At 37.4% G+C, this 16914-nt stretch overlaps 2 protein-coding genes across 4 annotated transcripts in view; one reads left to right on the top strand and one right to left on the bottom strand.

Moving 5' to 3' along the window:
- CTNNA3 (catenin alpha 3) overlaps window positions 1-16914 on the top strand; it is a 519632-nt gene that overhangs the window by 217873 nt on the left and 284845 nt on the right. The gene's annotated exons all lie outside the window — the stretch shown is intronic.
- LRRTM3 (leucine rich repeat transmembrane neuronal 3) overlaps window positions 1-16914 on the bottom strand; it is an 89498-nt gene that overhangs the window by 69430 nt on the left and 3154 nt on the right. The gene's annotated exons all lie outside the window — the stretch shown is intronic.

Below are 16914 nucleotides of genomic sequence, written 5' to 3'. Positions count from 1 at the left end.
GGTCCAGGGTGGGTAGCCCGCTCCCTGGCGCAGTCTGGTTCCTTCTGGATAATTCCCTGTTCTTTGTGCATGGGGAAGCCTGCCTCTCTGTGCTCAGTATCTGTCCCTTTAGTATACTATTTCTAATTTTCTTTTTTTTTTTTTCTTTCAAGTTGTCTGTTTTTTGGACACATCTTCCATTTCTGTATGTAGCATTAGTGGTGAAGTGTAACACTGAGACGGTCACTGCCGGACAGATCACTGCCTATCTGTGTTTAAGCTGGTTTTCATTAGTTTATCAGAGACAGGTGTGTGTTTTAATGCTACTTGTTGATACTAATATAAATACTAGGATCAAAATGGGTTGTTTTTTGACAGAAAACCTGGATCTTTTGGAAATGATAAACACAAAATCAGCATGCTCTTGTTAAGTCATGCTGGGTAGGACAAACAGTAGAAATCCATCCATATATATATATAGGTGTGCAATGAAACTGAGTTATGAATTTTTGATACTAGAAATACAAGCTTAAGTTATTATTTTTGCTGTTAATAAAAAAAAATTAATACCAGATTACTAGAGAATAAATATAAAATATGATTTTAGTAGTTTTCTCAATTTATAGAAAGCATTTGTCTGAATAGATATTCCCAGTAATACTTGCACAATAATTTGACTGTACATGAGTCTCTAAGCAATCAGACCATGAAGCAATTCAGAAAGAATGGCTGTAATTCACAAAGTGGAAGGAGTTTTTTAAAACTAAAAAAGTCAAACTCTGGATTTATTATGGTGGTCATAATTGTTGGAATGGATATCGTGAGCGTTTCAGTTTGTTTACTTTGTCGGAAGATACACAGTACTTTCTAATGCAGTGTTGTTCTGCTGTCAAGCATTATGTTTCCATGAAGTTCTGTAGGCCACCATCATCTGTTTTATATTTGCTAGTGCAGGAGGAAAGCCTGCCAAACCACAACAGGCCTATGTGATTTCTGTGGTGATTATAAATTCTGAGTAATTTTTTTTTAAGGTTTGACAGGCTATAGATCTTCAAGCAACACTTCTGAAAGTGTGCTATTATGGGATTAAAGCTATATATCTTAATTAAAAAAATTCTGAACCTTTCTAAATTCAGATGGTAGTGTTTGGAGTTGCTCCCTTGCTGCTGCATAGTCCTTTGCGCTCACTTCATCTGACTCATGTCTCCTACCCAATTTCCACTTTCTTTGTGAGTAAGAAAAACCTATAAATTACTGAAAAAAATTATAAAAATGGAGTAAGGATATAGAGGGAATAATACATAATTTCCACTGTATAAAATGAGATTATGTTAATCTGACAAGGAAAAGTGTGAACAGCACTGATGCTTAAGCAGTAGCTGGGCAGTAGCTAAGATTGAGATGTGATTTTTACCATGTATGTTGGAGTGAAGGCAATTCCCATTAAGGTTTCCTGAATTGCAGGTAAGAGCTGCACGGTTGAGGAGATGCAGACTCCCTTGCATAAGGAAAGCTGTTTGGCACATCTGAGAGTTACATCATGCTTGCCTTTCAGAAAAACCTATCAAGTTGCTCTGACGGTTGCGAGACGCCCATCACTGTGTGTGCTGGGTGTTCTTCCCACCCATCTCACAAAGAGGTCACTGTTTGAAAAAGTTCTTAAAACGCAGTGAGGAGTAGCCCTTCTCCCAAGTACTGATAACGTACAGCATTTATTTGAAAACCGGTTTTAATGTATAAATAGGAATGGAAATCCTAGTGCTGCAGTAGCCTTTAAAGAAACCAGATCAGGTGTCTTTTCTGTATAAATGCCATTAATAATGTCTTGTAAAGTGTTTCAAGATTCTCTAATGAAAGATGCCTCAATATTTTTGTTGTTAAGATTACTTTAAGGAGTGACATTTATTTCTAATTACAACTAATTAATTCTATTATGAAGCAGTTGGGGAGGAATGCTATAATCTTTAATTTATTAATTGATACCTGACTTGATGAGCTGTTTATTTTCAGTTTGAAATTCTTGGAAGATTAAGTGAAGTTTTTTATATTTGATACTAAAACTCCAAGTAAGAAAAATACTTGCCAGATTGATAAGTTTTATTTCTGCATACACCAAGCAAAGAAACAAAACAAAAGAGATGTAGTCCTCTTGTTGAGGGTATAATTTAGAAGAAATCCTTATGTCCTTATCTACTCACTTCCCAAACTATAAACGATAATGAAAGTTAGCACACAAAGATCACAACAGATATTTGGCTCACTGGGGGACTGAACTGACTTGGAAAAGTGAAAATAATTTGGTGTTTTGTGGCTTGTTTTGGTTTGGGAGGGATTGTGGGCTGGTGGTCAGTAGCCTGACGCCTCTGCGGCGGCACACTGGAGCATGTCAGGGCATTGCCTGTGTCTGTCACCAGCCTTTCCCACCTGGGCTGATAGGCACAGGAAAGACAGTGATATAAAAGATTTACAGAATCCATTACTGAAAGCCATCAGCCTGTAAAACTCAGAAACAAAGAAAAAACCCCCTTTTTATAGTATGTGGTGGCACTAAATTCTTCTCCCTGAGGAGGATTTGGGACACGACATAAGGGGTATTATCAGCTGTTTTTCATCTACAGGTCTAGATGGCCTGAACCCCCTGACCCTGATTTCTAGGAGGTATGAAGAATCAGTGGTGCCATCTTCCTATCCACTGAACAAACTGTCTTACTCGCCCTCTCCTACAGCTTATGTGTGTAATTAATATTATTTAATTGATCAAGCTTTTGAAAAATAGAATGCAAATGGCTGTTTCTGATGAAATCATCCATTAACTGTAGTGCTGGCTTCCCTCGCAACTTGTACAGTCATCATGAATTTTCTAAATCTTAAAGCAAATGATTCTATGAGTTCAATAAGGGACTGTAATTTCAACAGGAATAACGTTGCGTCTCATTAGTGTAACACGTGTCTGTGAAGTTCTGTGTAAAGCGTAGGACATTAGTGGTTTCTGGTTCTGTTCCCCAGCAACAGTAGTACAATGTTCCATCTTCTCCAGCCTGGTCCTCATGCTGTACAGAAGTGTGTAGATGCTATGGGAAGGGCACACTTCAACCCCTATATGTTGTGTTGAGAAGGGAAGGTGCCATGTTAGGCTGCTTCTCCCCGGCTTCTTCCCCCTCTCAATGGCTGTGCTGAAAAGCTGATACTGAGAAGAGTGGATTTGTTGCAGCCATCACAAGTCATGCTTATTTAGTGAGGAAATTGTTAAATGCTAAGGCCTCTTGTCAGCATGGTACCACTGTCCTACTTTCATACCGCTGATTTACAAACTGCAGGATATGACAGTCTTCTGTAAAATTCAGCTAACCTTTTAGAATGTTTCGATGTACGAATTAGTTACAAAACTTTCTGAAACACCCACAAAGTCCTCTTGGCAGTGCATGCTTAATAAGCTCTGTCTTTGAGTTTTGTGGGACACTTATCCTTTGGAAAACTCTTAACTTGTCTTGACTTCATGTGGACCAATCTGAGTTGAAGAAAAGGATAGACTGATGGTAGAGGAGTGATTTCCCTCTTTTTAATAGCAATAGAATTTTCTGCTGGATTCATATGGATGGCAAAAATGATGAGTATGCTGTCCTAGCCATCCTTCCAGCCCTGATTTATCCAGTTCACTGACAAGAAGGTCAGGCTTTGAAAGATAGTCAGGTGTTGCTTACTCAGCATCACTTCTCAGAGGGGGTGTGTGTGTGTGTGTGTCTGTGTGAGTCTGGGGACTTAGGGAACTGGCTCCAATCAAACCAGGAGGGGTTTCTTTGGTACAAAAGCAGATAGGGTCTGTGCTGCAAAGTTAGTGGAAGTTTCACAGGATTCTTGGTGAAAATTTGAAAATCTCTTTCCCTCATCTGTTTGAAGTCAAAACTCTATCGCATTTACTCCGAGTAGGGAAAAATATGTTAAAAGCCTTGAAATAAATTTTGCATTAGAGCTGAGGGAGATGACCAGGGGTCTCAGGAAAAGAGCTTTTTTAACTTGTGCCAAGCATTTGCTTCTTTGCTGTATTTTACTTCAGTCGCAACTCTGCAGCCTGAAGGCTGCAAGCCTGAAATTAAACTCCTAAAATTATAACAGCTTAAAATAAAGCGAAGGTTAATGGTCACTGGCCTCCTTCCCACAGGCTCTGCATGCTTTGATTTCTGGAACGTTAATAGAATAGGAAGGCATAAAGCTATTGCTGTTCTATGTTGTTCTTACAGTCATTGTTACTACTGTCAACACAAAACAGCGCTTCCTAAAAAATAACACACCTGAGCTGACAGTTAACCTGAGGAAGACAATGCTGCTGCTGAAGACCCTGGAAAGTGCACTATTTTGTCAGTTAAACAAACTCTTAAATAGAATGAAACGAGTGGAAGAGGGTTGTGCAGTGATTCTTCACCAATTTATGTTGCTTCAGTGGCATAAAAAGAATGTAACCTTATTTGCAAAGGTAATCGGACTGCTGTGAACACCCATTCACTGTGGGTTTGCCAATAAGGAGCCCTTTTGCATGTTGTACCATGGAGGTCTACTTGAATTTGCCTGTTAGAAGCAAAAATATGGCTTAGAGGACAGCTTCTTTTCAGTCATTTTTGGTAGACTCATGGGACAGCTGAAAGTAAAGCAGATGGGACCTTTCTTTCTCTGAAGGATACAGAAGTTTGTCCGCTTACTGGAGACTTCCAGTACTGCTTGGAAAAGATGTATAGGCAAACCCAGTCAAGGTATTTGACTAGAGATCTTGAGTTAGAGGTTTGAAATAGAGGGTCATTTTGGAGTACTGTCACAAACGATCCACATTAGCTCTGGGTGAATGACCAACTGGTCCAACACATGGAGGAACTGAGTCAGATACAGTCAGAACTGAAATTGAACTGGAGATATTTAATTTTCACGTATCCACATGTTTTACCATTATTGACTAAACAAGCCTTGTAATTACCACAGTGATTTTTACAATATATAAACAGAAATAAGGAGGGGCTGTGTTTCAAGTGTCTGCTAGTTTTGAGTGGTTAACTTTGAGGCATTCCTTTGTTCCAGGCTGTTTTACAAGCAGTTTAATGCCTATACATCTTCAAAGTTAATATTCCTTTGCAAATCCTCTTTTCTCTTCCTTACATTAGCATGCAGCACCACTGCGGTGTGTTAGCAAATGCTACATAGCAGGTGGATTTCCACTTTCAACCCTGCTCCATCTACTGCCTGGCACAGGTTTTCTATTAGCTTTTGCAGTTCTCCCAGTTACCCTCCCCCTTCAAAGCTGTTAGTATGTTCTCCTGAATTCATTCAACACAGTTGGACTCACGGATTTATGCTGGAAAGAACATGCGATAGTGTTGTTTGTTTTTTCTTTGTGTTGGGGATACAGAGAAGTAGAAAAAGTAGTTTTAAATTGTATGGAACAAGCATTAAATTGAGTGAAGGAGCAGGTAAAGGGCACAGGCTACAGCTATTCAGAAGGGCTCTCTATGAAAATTAGTGTTTTATTTGAAACCTTTTAAAAAGGGAAAGACTTGTTCTAGAATGTAGATTGGAAATCTTTGATTAAATCCTGCAACAGACCTATTAAATAGATGCAAAGTGTTCTGTGGTACTGAGAAAAAAGGCATCATGGGTTATTCAGCTGCAGCTCTAAGAGAGCCTGTTATAACCATGCATTTTAATTAACCAGATCGGCTGAAGAAATGTCTATATACTGCAGCATAGCTGTCCGCCTTGAAAACTATCCTGTCGATAAACCGAGGACTTCTATTTGCAAAGTCCTTCTTAAGTACGTTTAAAAAAAAAGGGGGGGGCATTTGGGAGAGATTAATTAATAATTAAGCTAGTGTGGAATTAACCTTAGACAAATCTGCTTCCTTTTTGCAGTGCAGGGGCATGTCCTGTCTGTCATATCCATATAGTGCCCCAGTAAAGCATTGATACAAAAAATTAAATTCTTTGTAACTAGTCAGCATACTGTTATAGCAAGGCCTATAATTTTAGATAACTTGCATTTTCTTATGCGTGGCAATTTTTGAACATTATGTTAATTTTCACTTAAAATTGATAAGATAGGGGTCCTGCAGAAGGTACAGATATTCAAAGTTGCTTTATTTTTTTTTCTTCCTATTTGAGCATCAATCATCTTAGTATTTGAGCATGAATCACTTCACTGTATCTCATTTTACTTGTTATTTAATCAATGAGTCTTCTCTACTGGGGGAAGTAATTTTAAAACTATTGTGAAAAAGTCTCTAATGTTTCTTTGTTGCTGAAAGCTTGCTTGCTGTTGGAGCTGAGTTTGTTTGTAAACACAGCTTTGCAGGGGTAGAACTTGGGAGACTTGATAGAAATTTAAGGGCATCTGGTACACTTATATGTAGCCCTTGGATTCCCTTTTTTATTTCTGAGAAATAGATAATCGAAAGAGAAGAGGAACCCAGACTGGAGGAAAGAAAGGGGTTGGAGTGAGAGAGAGAAATCTGAAAAAGAAATCAAAATAATGGTACTTTCCCTTTCTATGAGAAGTAACCCGGATCCAGGGGAGTCCTGCAATTGAGAAATCCCCTTATTAGCCTTCTTTAAGAGGAAGCACACAGAGGAAATCCTGCAGTCTACAACAAGGATGAAAATTCATAAATCCTGATGTTGCTAAATTGAAATGAAATTGGCACGTTTTGGAGAACAGGGATCCATTCCTCTGACTCTCATGCCTCCCTCCCGCCCTGCTGTAGCAGTTCACCTGTAGTTCTGTAAATCTCTTTCCACTGCTCTTCTAAACTAGTTGACATAGAGAATCTATAAAAAATCATTATAAAAATTTTTAAGCCCAAGCATGCAGTGCAGCCTGCCATTAGTGTTCATATTACTTATTTGAAGAATTAAAATGCTGGTCAGTTTGCCTAAAATACCATTCTGACAGTTTCCTCTCCCCTACTTAATGTCTTACTACCCGTACAGCTTAAAAGACAGGCTCTTCTATTTTGATTCTGAGGCAGAATTTGGGTACCTGCCAGGTGAACTTTGTTACCAGTTTTGGATAGCCATGCTGCTGGATGGCTGAGGGAAGATTTGGGACTATGGAATACTTTTTTCAAATGAGCTGCTGGGACTTCACAAAGAAGTTATGAAATAGCTACAGCAAAATCTGCACAGAAGGTGTCTCAAAGTTTGAATCAACAGGAGCTCACAGCTGGGTGGAGTGTCTCACTGGCTGTTCTGGAAACCCTCTTGGTTAGGGAAGAAGGTTGTCTCTCTTGGAAATGACTGTCAAGCCCCAAATATGCCTTAAAGCACATTCATAAACCAACAAGATTATTTTGGTATCTTTCTCTGTTGATATGGGAGTGTTGACATAAATATGGGACACTTTCTTAAGTGTATGAACTAGGTGGAAGTAATGAATTCTTGTAATAAATTCTCACTACGGAGTCTGTATGTAGGAGCATTTTCTTTTCATGATCTCATTAATGAGTTTGAGCCATTAACATCTTAGAGTGCTGAATAAGGATTTGCATTTAATTGAAGTCCTCTGTTCTTAGCTGACAAAATGTATTTTACACACTTGATGGATGTAATTAGTGTGATGAGGCTTTAAAAGAAATTGCCTTTGTTTAAATTTAGAGTTTGCCATGTCAGTTTATACATGAAGCCAAAGCATACGTATCAGTAGTTCTGTGGCTGTGGAAAAATGCATTTTATTATTATTGCTAATATATAGGTGTTTCTACTTTATGATAATGTTACAGTCCAAATACAGCATGCTTTCAGATTTGAGAATGCAATCTGTTGTATTATGATTTTAAATTATTTTATGCTGCTACAAGATCTCTAACATATTAGAACTTACAATTGTATACTATGGCTACAGACAAGCCTGTATCCTTTGGATAGTGAGGAATTGTGCATAATCGTTTAAGTTACTGTGCTTTATTAAGCTTTCATAGAAACAAACCTCCATGAATACATAAAAAGAAAACCCCGTGAATACTCAGTATGTGCAGACTAAGGGCAACTGCATACCACTCACAGTCACTTTTTCCCCTACAAATTGTTGCCTTCTGCTCAGCCTGATAGGCAATAACTTCCCACTTTAAAATATTTCAAGGTTTGTCCTAAGAAAAGACAGATGCAAAATTTAATTAAAAAGTAAGAGAGTGTTGAGACATCACAGCTGTGTACTGCAGGCTTCCTTAGGCTGTGAAATAAACACTGGATATAGGTTCAAACTCTCAGTGAAAAGAACGTGGATACTGGCAACTACGTGCAGAATGCTTCACAAAGTTTATTGCTTCCCCTGTGACAAATAGCTCGTTTCTGACATAGGTATTTTAAAAACAGGAAGCCATTTATGCAAAAAGTGGAAGGTATAAAGATTCCTTATGCAGGATTCTGATTTAGAATGTTAGAAATTTTTCCTCCATATTTTCTGTGATTGTGACTTACTCACTAAGAAAAATGAAAAACTATTTCTGTGTTGCCAGCATCACTAGGGAAGAATAGAAATGTGTTGTCCAGCATCATCTGTGTTTGAAGTAAATCTGTTCTTTAATGAAGGACGAGTTACTGACTAGTAATCGGAGCTTCTGAGCTCATATAATAACGCTGCTAGTTTTTGCTGCAGGCCCACATTTTGAATCAGTAGTGTATCCTGGAAACTGTTGTTAAGGATAAATGAAAGTAGGGAAAACTAAACATTTAGTCCCAAAAATACAGAGACTGTAATAGGTACAGTTAGCCTTGGGAAAAGTTCCGGCTGAAGGGTTTCCATCCCTGTGTGTTGTGATCCTTTGTTGGAAGGTGGTTAGTAAGTATATTACATTGTGAGTCACAGGTGTAATATCACATGAAATTCATTTTTGAAGTGGAAATTGCTATTCTATGCAATGCATAGGTGTTCTGGATAGTACAGTGTGATTCAGGAGAAGCTGGCTGGTACAAAGCAGCGTAGAATGAAGCCTGCATGCACTGTTCTGAGGATGTGACTCATTACAGATGGCTGGAAAGCTAATACTGTGATATGAAAGTGTTATATTATGAGCAGCAATGCACTGCTAACAAAAGTCTGATGTGCTGGAATGATTATTTGATGTTACTATTTTTTGAAGAGGAAAAGATGATCTTTTTCTCAAACTTTGGCTAAATACTTTTGTATAAGATGACTATGATAGTTTTTAGTGAGGAATGTGGGGAATAAACTCATCTGGTTAAAAAAACCAGGTTCCAGAATCTGTAGCTGTTTTTTAAACTGAACCATAGGTAGTTGTTCTTCTGAGATCAGTTAATTTTAACTGCATACCAGGAGTTAGTAGCAGTCCCTTTTGTAGTAGGTCAGAAGGCAATTTTCCAGTCTATACCCTTTTTCAATATGCATCCTGACCAATGTTAATAGCATACATCTGCCACCATCTGTACATCATTGAGGTACAACTGCTTCCTTTCACTTACAAGAAAACTTGTGAAAGTCTCTGAGAAGGTAATTTTTTAGCCTAGCTTCATGAAGCTGCTCAGAGCACTTCGTAGACCTCACAGTCTTGTTCAAATTTCAAATTCTGGGGAGAAGGGGAGAGGAGATGATGTTCTGTCACAAAGGCTAAGTGGTCACCTAGTGCATGAAGTGGGTGGGATCTGGGTGTTTAAATTCCCATTTACAGCTTTGAAATTCTTCCCTACAACCTGTTTTAAAATATACAGGATTATCTATAGGTAACTGAAAAATTAGTAACAAAGCACTAATTAATATGAAGTCTAATATGTTGTTCTGTTTGAGTCCAGTTTGCATTTGGTAAAATATATTCCCTTTTTTACACTTTTATCATCTGCAGAACTTACTGCAAGCCAAATAGGTGCTTCTGCGTAATGTGTTTTGGTTTTTTTTTTTTTTTTTTTTTTTTTTTTTTTTTAAGAGAGGAAAGGCAGACAAGAAACTATGTGTATGGTAGACTATACATTATGAAGTCTGTATTTTGGAATAAGGAATCTGTTTATGATGGTTGTATTTTCAGTGGCTCAGAGATTGTATGACTAATGTATTATTATTGCTTATTATCTACACTCTAGCAAAACACATGTTCAATCTTCACGTTTCCTTCATCTACACCTACTTTTAATCTTGAGGGCAATGAAGGGAAGAATTACAAAGGCAATTAGGATGCCCAGCTTCCATTGGAGATTGTGTTCTGTGCCTTTGAACGTTCTGTGCATGTTTTTTTCCTGAGTTACAGCTGAACCAGGACAGGGATGGTAATCTCATTACATTATTTTGAAGTTGATTTGTGAGTTTTGCACCCTCTAAGGAAGTGGAAAATATAAGTGCCTGATTTAAAATCAGAACCATGGGTTCTACAGCACCAGTTATAGACACTGGTTATAGAATTGGTATTGAAACATTCACTAAGTTGTTCCTGGCCATAAAGGGCACATGTAAGACCCAACAACACAACCTGTGATTTGCCATGAAGCACAAAATAAATGCCAGGAGAATATACTCAGCTAGAGTAATGTACATGTTCTCAGTTAGCAGTATCATACCATTCCTACAGATCTTGAAAATAATCATAGAAGAAACTAAAAATAATAAGATGAAATATATTTTGATTGTTCCGATATCAGCTCAGTCCCACAGCTTCAGAAAGAAGACTTACATTATAGAAAGGTATTTTCTCCCTCCCAGTAAATTAGGTGTGAAATAAAAGTTAGGGAAGTTTTTTCTTTGATGTTTGAAGATGCCCAGAAGCAGATAGTAGCAATTTTTAAAAAACAAATGCTTAAAATTCTTTTAAGAAATAAACAAATGTTTATTTAGCATTCCGGTTTTGCTTTAGAATATAATTTTGTCTCTTTCAAATCCAGTTCCTTAACTTCTGGAGAAGCTGAGTGATCCTCCCTAACTTTTTACTAGCACTGTTGTAAGCCATATGCAGTCCTTTTCCTGAGTCTTTTCTGTTTTCCATCTCACAGTATAATTATGCACATGAACAGAATGCCTATAAAAATGCAGAGTTTTCATATAGTTGGTACATCACACGATGGGATACAGTGCAGGTATAATATATGACAAGTATAGGAGGTACTGCTGGGTTTCAAGTGAGAATAACTAATAAAGGCTGAGTTCGTGATGACAACTGCTGCAGGCTGCTGCCAGCATCAATGTGTTTAGGTTTTTTTCTTTCAGCATTAAGCAATTAGGTTCCTGAGAGACCTAGCTAGTTAAATGTTTTGTTAGTTTGAAGAAGAAAAGCACTTGCACACAGAACTGGGCAGATGATTTTCTCAATGGTGTAGTGAAGCAATAAACCTTGTAATGCATTTATGTCCGTGTTTGGAGTGTAAGTAGATGAGTAATTAGGATGTTTTATTTTCATATGTCCTTATGATGTATTAATAGAGTCTGGCTGCCACAAAACACTGAGAATTTGCAAGGTTGAACTGTAATTATGAAGTCCTACATGATCTCAATGCTACTGCTACTGTTGAAGTAATAGAAATTTCACATTCAGTCAGGTGTATGTAAGCTGTGACGTGGGAAAGGAATGATTTTAGTGGTTGAGAAGACACATGTGAGGGCTTTCTGAAGAGCTTTTTCAAGATTACATCTCCAATCATTCAGTTTCTTCCTGGCAAGCAAAAAAGTTTGTGAGAAACAGTAAGAAACTGTAAGGAAAGAATGAAATAGTTTTTTTTTTTTTGTTAAAGAGTTTGGTTGATTTCAGTAATGAAGAATCTTAAGCTTGTGATTTTTCACATGAATATAAAATATTCATATATAAAACTCAGTAAGTTTCATTAAGCTGTTGCAAAAGAAAATGTTAATAAACAGGCATTAACTGCCTTTTTGTCCCTTCTCAGTAAACAGTGCTCGTTCTTGCATCAGAATGCTAATGCTATGGTCACAATAGTCTAACAATAAGAGCAAGACAGGAATTGTAGGGGTGTGTGATTTCTGCGATGGGTTGGTCAGAAAAAAAATACTGCCTACTTCTTGCAAGTCTTTTTTTCATTACTGCTTTGATGATGTTTGTTCTTGTTTTAAATGAGATCTGTAATTTCTCTGGTAGGTAAAATGTTGGCCATCAACTCACAGCTCACCATTCCAGAGTGTCTTGAATAAACTCCTTTTTATTCCTTTATCACCTCCTTGGCGATCTGTTCATAGCTGTTGAGCTCAGTCACTTTTTGCTTCTTTGGTGCCCTGCTGTGTTCCACTCACCGTTATGCCAGGAAATAGTTTGGCTATAGCCCTGAGAATCACATCAAAATCCTATGCTCTGTACCATTGTGATAACATCCGTTCTAGAAAGCCTAGCTAGGAATAAAAATCAAGGCTACAGGTCATGGACTAATAGGTGACCTCTGAACACACCTAAGTACATAAAAAGTTAGAAATACAACTTTATTTCACTCAATGTGGAGTGAAATTAATTTTTGTGCATCTTCTTAAGGGAAATGAAATCTGTCTGTTATCAACAGCACTGTAATCCTCGTGACATTGGTTTACGTCATTCACTGTGGTTTAAAATTACTGACAGTAACGTTAGCATAGTGTTACTCTGAGGCCTAAAGTAATTGCTGCAAAATGTACCAGAGGTTGCTGCAAGCAACCTTTACCCAAGCAAACATGCTGCATGTTCATGTCACTGGTGAATTTCCCATTGTTTGGCTTTATTATTGCTTGTGAATTTGTTCTGTCATTGTTTGCTTCTTGTCTTTGTTTTCAAGATAAAGCTGTTACTTTAATTCGTTCTCAGGTGGTTAGTGCTTTTTCTTTTGATCTCTAATAATATATTTCTCTCATTATTGTAAAAATTACATCAAAATTTTTATTTTAAATTTAGTTTAACGAAGTTGAATGAGTTGTTTGTAGTCTGAGCTTATTTTATAGTATCCTGAAGTCACCTAGTGATGTTTTATAAGTTCTAAATCAGTGGCCACAGGTTTGTTACAGCTCTTGTCCTTGCTTACTTATTGTATGCTTCTTACCTTTTACTGATAGTGGTGACTTACAGACCGGATAGACCATTTTTTGCTACCATTCATCTACAGTTTTCTGCACTTACTACATTCAGGTTATGACTGCTATACACAGATACAGTTGAATACTTAGTATGCTGGAAGGATTTGATGCTACTACCATGTGATACAGAAGAATGCAAAGTAAATAGGCAAACACATCTTTCTGTGAATTGATATAGACAACAGATACCTGTGATTAAGCTAACTACCCACTGGATGTCACTATTGTTCCACAGAAATTCATCTAAGAGAATATTTATCTAGAGTTGAGTGGCTGACAGCAAAGACCATTAGCTTGCAGCAAACTGAAAATTTCTAATTGTGTTTGCAGGAATATTGTACATTTATGTTCATTTTGCAATTGAATTTTATATCAAGGTTCACTATTTCATAATAATAAAAAAAGATCATTGCCAAACCTTAATCTGTGATGACTGTGTAAGTGCAGATAGTGAGTAATGAAAACCTACCAGCCAGTAGAGAAGCTTGCATTCATTATACTCAATCTACTTGTTCTCATTATTATTCTCTTACTTGGCAATTGCTGGAGGTAATCTCAACACAGTGAATGATCATTACCAGTCTCCTTGAATTTCCTTAGTACATCAGTTATTTTCTTTTTCCAAAGATGCGCACTCTGTGTGGTTTTTTATTCTGAAATACCACTTGAATATTCCAGGAGTTAGGTTATTTAGTTGAGAGGCCAAGTAGTCCACTAGCTAGGAGGATGTCTTGGTGTGAGGAGACTGGATTATATTCCCAGTACTCAACTGGTGTGGGATCTCAAGCAAACTACTTAAAATCTGTCACATTTATTTGCCATCTTCTGTCTGTCTTCTCAACATCCCTTGTAAACATTTAATGTAAGAGATTGTTGGAATGTGTTTGTGCAGTGTCTAACTGAGGAAGTCCTGACTTCTTGTAGGATTTTTGGGGTGCTACAGTAAAATGAGACAGTTTTGGTTGGTGATTCCACCTAACATTTGTCTCAATGCTGTTTAAATAAATGTAGCCTGCAAAACTGGTAAGAGTGAAAACGGGCCTGGAAGAGTACTGCACTTTGTCTGTGTTTTGAAAAGCCCTGGTCTTTGAGTGGTAGCTCTAGAATACCATCTGTGACTCAGGAAAAGGATTTGCAGTTGATTAAAAAAAACCTCCAAAAAACACAAAAAAGCCCAAACCCCAGACACCTTCAAAATGCGTTGTTGCTCTCCTAAACTTGGAATATGTAGGCAGCATCAGATCCATTAAGGGACAGCCAGGTTATTAGAGGTACTCAGTTACATCTCTTTCCTCGAGTTGGTGCCTAAAATGGTTGTATGAAGGCTTAGGGGTTTGTAAGAGCCATCATAGCTGTTGCACATCCTCTAAGGATCCCTCAGCATCACCCCAGTGAGGTTTTAGCAGTTTTGTGAGTAACTGGCACCAAAACACCCAAACCTCAAAAGTGGGATCAGAATTATAGATACCAGCTGCCCAAACTGAAGAGAAGCAAAGGAGAAATTTAATCTCTGGAATCTTTGAGGCTTTAATGCTTCATTTATATTTGGGAAAGGGGCAGCATTTCACAGTTACTGAAAGTTGCTCAGTTAAGACCAGGTTGTTTCCTGCAAGATTATTAGAATTTGTGACTCTGATGGCCTAGACACCCAAACAACTTACTACAGTGTTTAATTTGACAGTGATGACACTAAGTTTAGTTTAGTTCATGAAGTCTCTGAGTAGATGAAAGCATGGGGTTTGTAATGTGTTTTAACATGCTATGAAGCTGGTTTAAAATGTTTTGTAAACCATAGCCACTAAAGTGGGATTTAACAACTCAGCTCTCAGGCCTCAGGCTGTGCAAGAAGGTTCAAAGAGTTACACTAGGCATCTTTTTTGTGTAATCAGACAGTGGTTTCATTATCAATGACTACAGCAGCAATTACACATTCATCTATGTTTGAAAATTCATGAAAAGTGAATCTGTAATTTTTCAGGCAACAAATGAATTAGTTGATTTGAGCTTGAATATCTGTGCTTGAGTATAGACTATGCTGAATTTTCTGTTATTCATCTATGATTAATGACACACTGTCCTTATTTTCTTTTATGCCCGTAAGTAAATATTTTTCAAAGGAGCTAGTGATATTTTTACAGGTGTTGCTTTTTGTAGGAGGTTGTGGATTGGTTCTTTCTGAGTACTGTTACGGTTAGAACAAGACATTAAAGAAACATAAAAGCAAGCATATGAAGTCAAACTCAGTTATGTACAACTCATTCACAGACACAGTCCATTACGAAGTTTTAGAAGATGTATTGAATACTTTCAAATTTCAAAAATTCTAAAGTAATAGTATGAAATTATTTTCTGATTGCAGTCAGCACTCCCAAAATTTAATAGCAAAATTTTCATATATATATATACACACACACACATACATATACATACATATCTCTCTGTATGTATATGTATACATGAACCTATGTAAATTTTGGGCCAACTCTTTCTTGTTTTGCCTGTGCCTAATACTAGTCACCACTGCAGACGTTAAAGCCTGTAGGGGTACAGAGATGGTTCCTAACACGATGTTTACAGCAAACTCTAATCCTTCAGTAGAGAGATAACCAAGACCTGCTGGTAGAAAACTGAATCCCATAGTAGCTAAGATAATTCAATGTGTATTGACTTCTTAATAGCAGCTTTCAAAGTACAACTCAGGTTAAAAATCACAGTCTGCTCAGTGCTGCTGAAGTGTCTCAAGCACTTCCTTTATTAATTGTGTGGGATCCTCCTTGTACTCGGTAAAACGGGGTCTCAGTGTTGCGGGGTTCAGTCTCAAGCTTCTACTATCAGGTATTTCCTCACTACGGTCCTTGAAAATGAGAATGGTTTCATTATATGAAAAAAAACCCAAACCAAACCAAAACCCCTTTAAATGTATTAGCTCTTTTTAAGAGATGCTTCCTAGCTTTGTTTTCATTCTATCTAGCATATTTCAAGGCAATTGGCTGTGATTAGGTTTTTTCCAGTAAAAATTCAGAAGTATATTCTGCTAAGGTTTTGCTTTTTCTAATCTGCTGCAGTGAAACTGCTTTGTAGAAACATTTCCTCCCAAGTGATTGAAGACATGCAGTTTACTAAGCCAAATCAAGTTACAAAATAGAGATAAATTACTGACCTGTTTCTATATAGGTGCTGCTGTATTATTTCAAGAATGAATGACACCCGCTGCCCCCCCCCCCCCCCCCCCAAGCCCCTTCATGATAATCAAAATAGGAGGTACGATTTATTAGGAAATATGGGGGATGTTATATTCTTCTGCAACCAACAAAAATACATGACTTTGGGAGAGGAAGAGCAGGGAGTAGCCAGATTGCAAATCTATTTTCTCCAGAACCACTGATGAATGACTACACATGAAAAATGAGTATTTGTGAATTCTTGTAAAGTCATTAAGGCTTTGCTAAGAGAGAAAAATAATTTGCCACTGATTTCTTTAAGGATTTTTGGATGCATTCTTCTCAGATCAGTGAGTAACCAGTTTTCTCTGGAAGCTCTTTGCAGTTGTAGTATTTCTAAAATGCACACTGGTGGCTTTGTAAATAATGAAGCTTTATTTAGTTATTAGAGGGACAGTGTGCAAAACACATCACAAAACCCTAACAAGCCCAGCCTGGCAAATAAAAAGAAATAGAAGAAAATGACAGATTTAATGGTTTCCTCAGCTACATTACTGTCTTTGACAGTCTTGAAAAGAGAATTTCTAATGAGCACTGAAACAAATGTGTGCAGGAAGTGGTCTTGCTTCTGCTGCTGCACATTTGAGTTCCTCTAATTGCATCAATAAGGAATTTCTGCTCCTCATTTAATGAATGCCTTTTGACTACTTTCTGAAAGGCAACTGGATGTAAGGGGTAAACACTGGCACCTTTTGT

Source organism: Tyto alba, unplaced genomic scaffold (genome assembly GCF_018691265.1).
Source record: "Tyto alba isolate M040663 unplaced genomic scaffold, T.alba_DEE_v4.0 Super-Scaffold_1, whole genome shotgun sequence".
NCBI lineage: Eukaryota > Metazoa > Chordata > Aves > Strigiformes > Tytonidae > Tyto > Tyto alba.
This window is presented reverse-complemented; position numbering and strand designations above follow the sequence as displayed.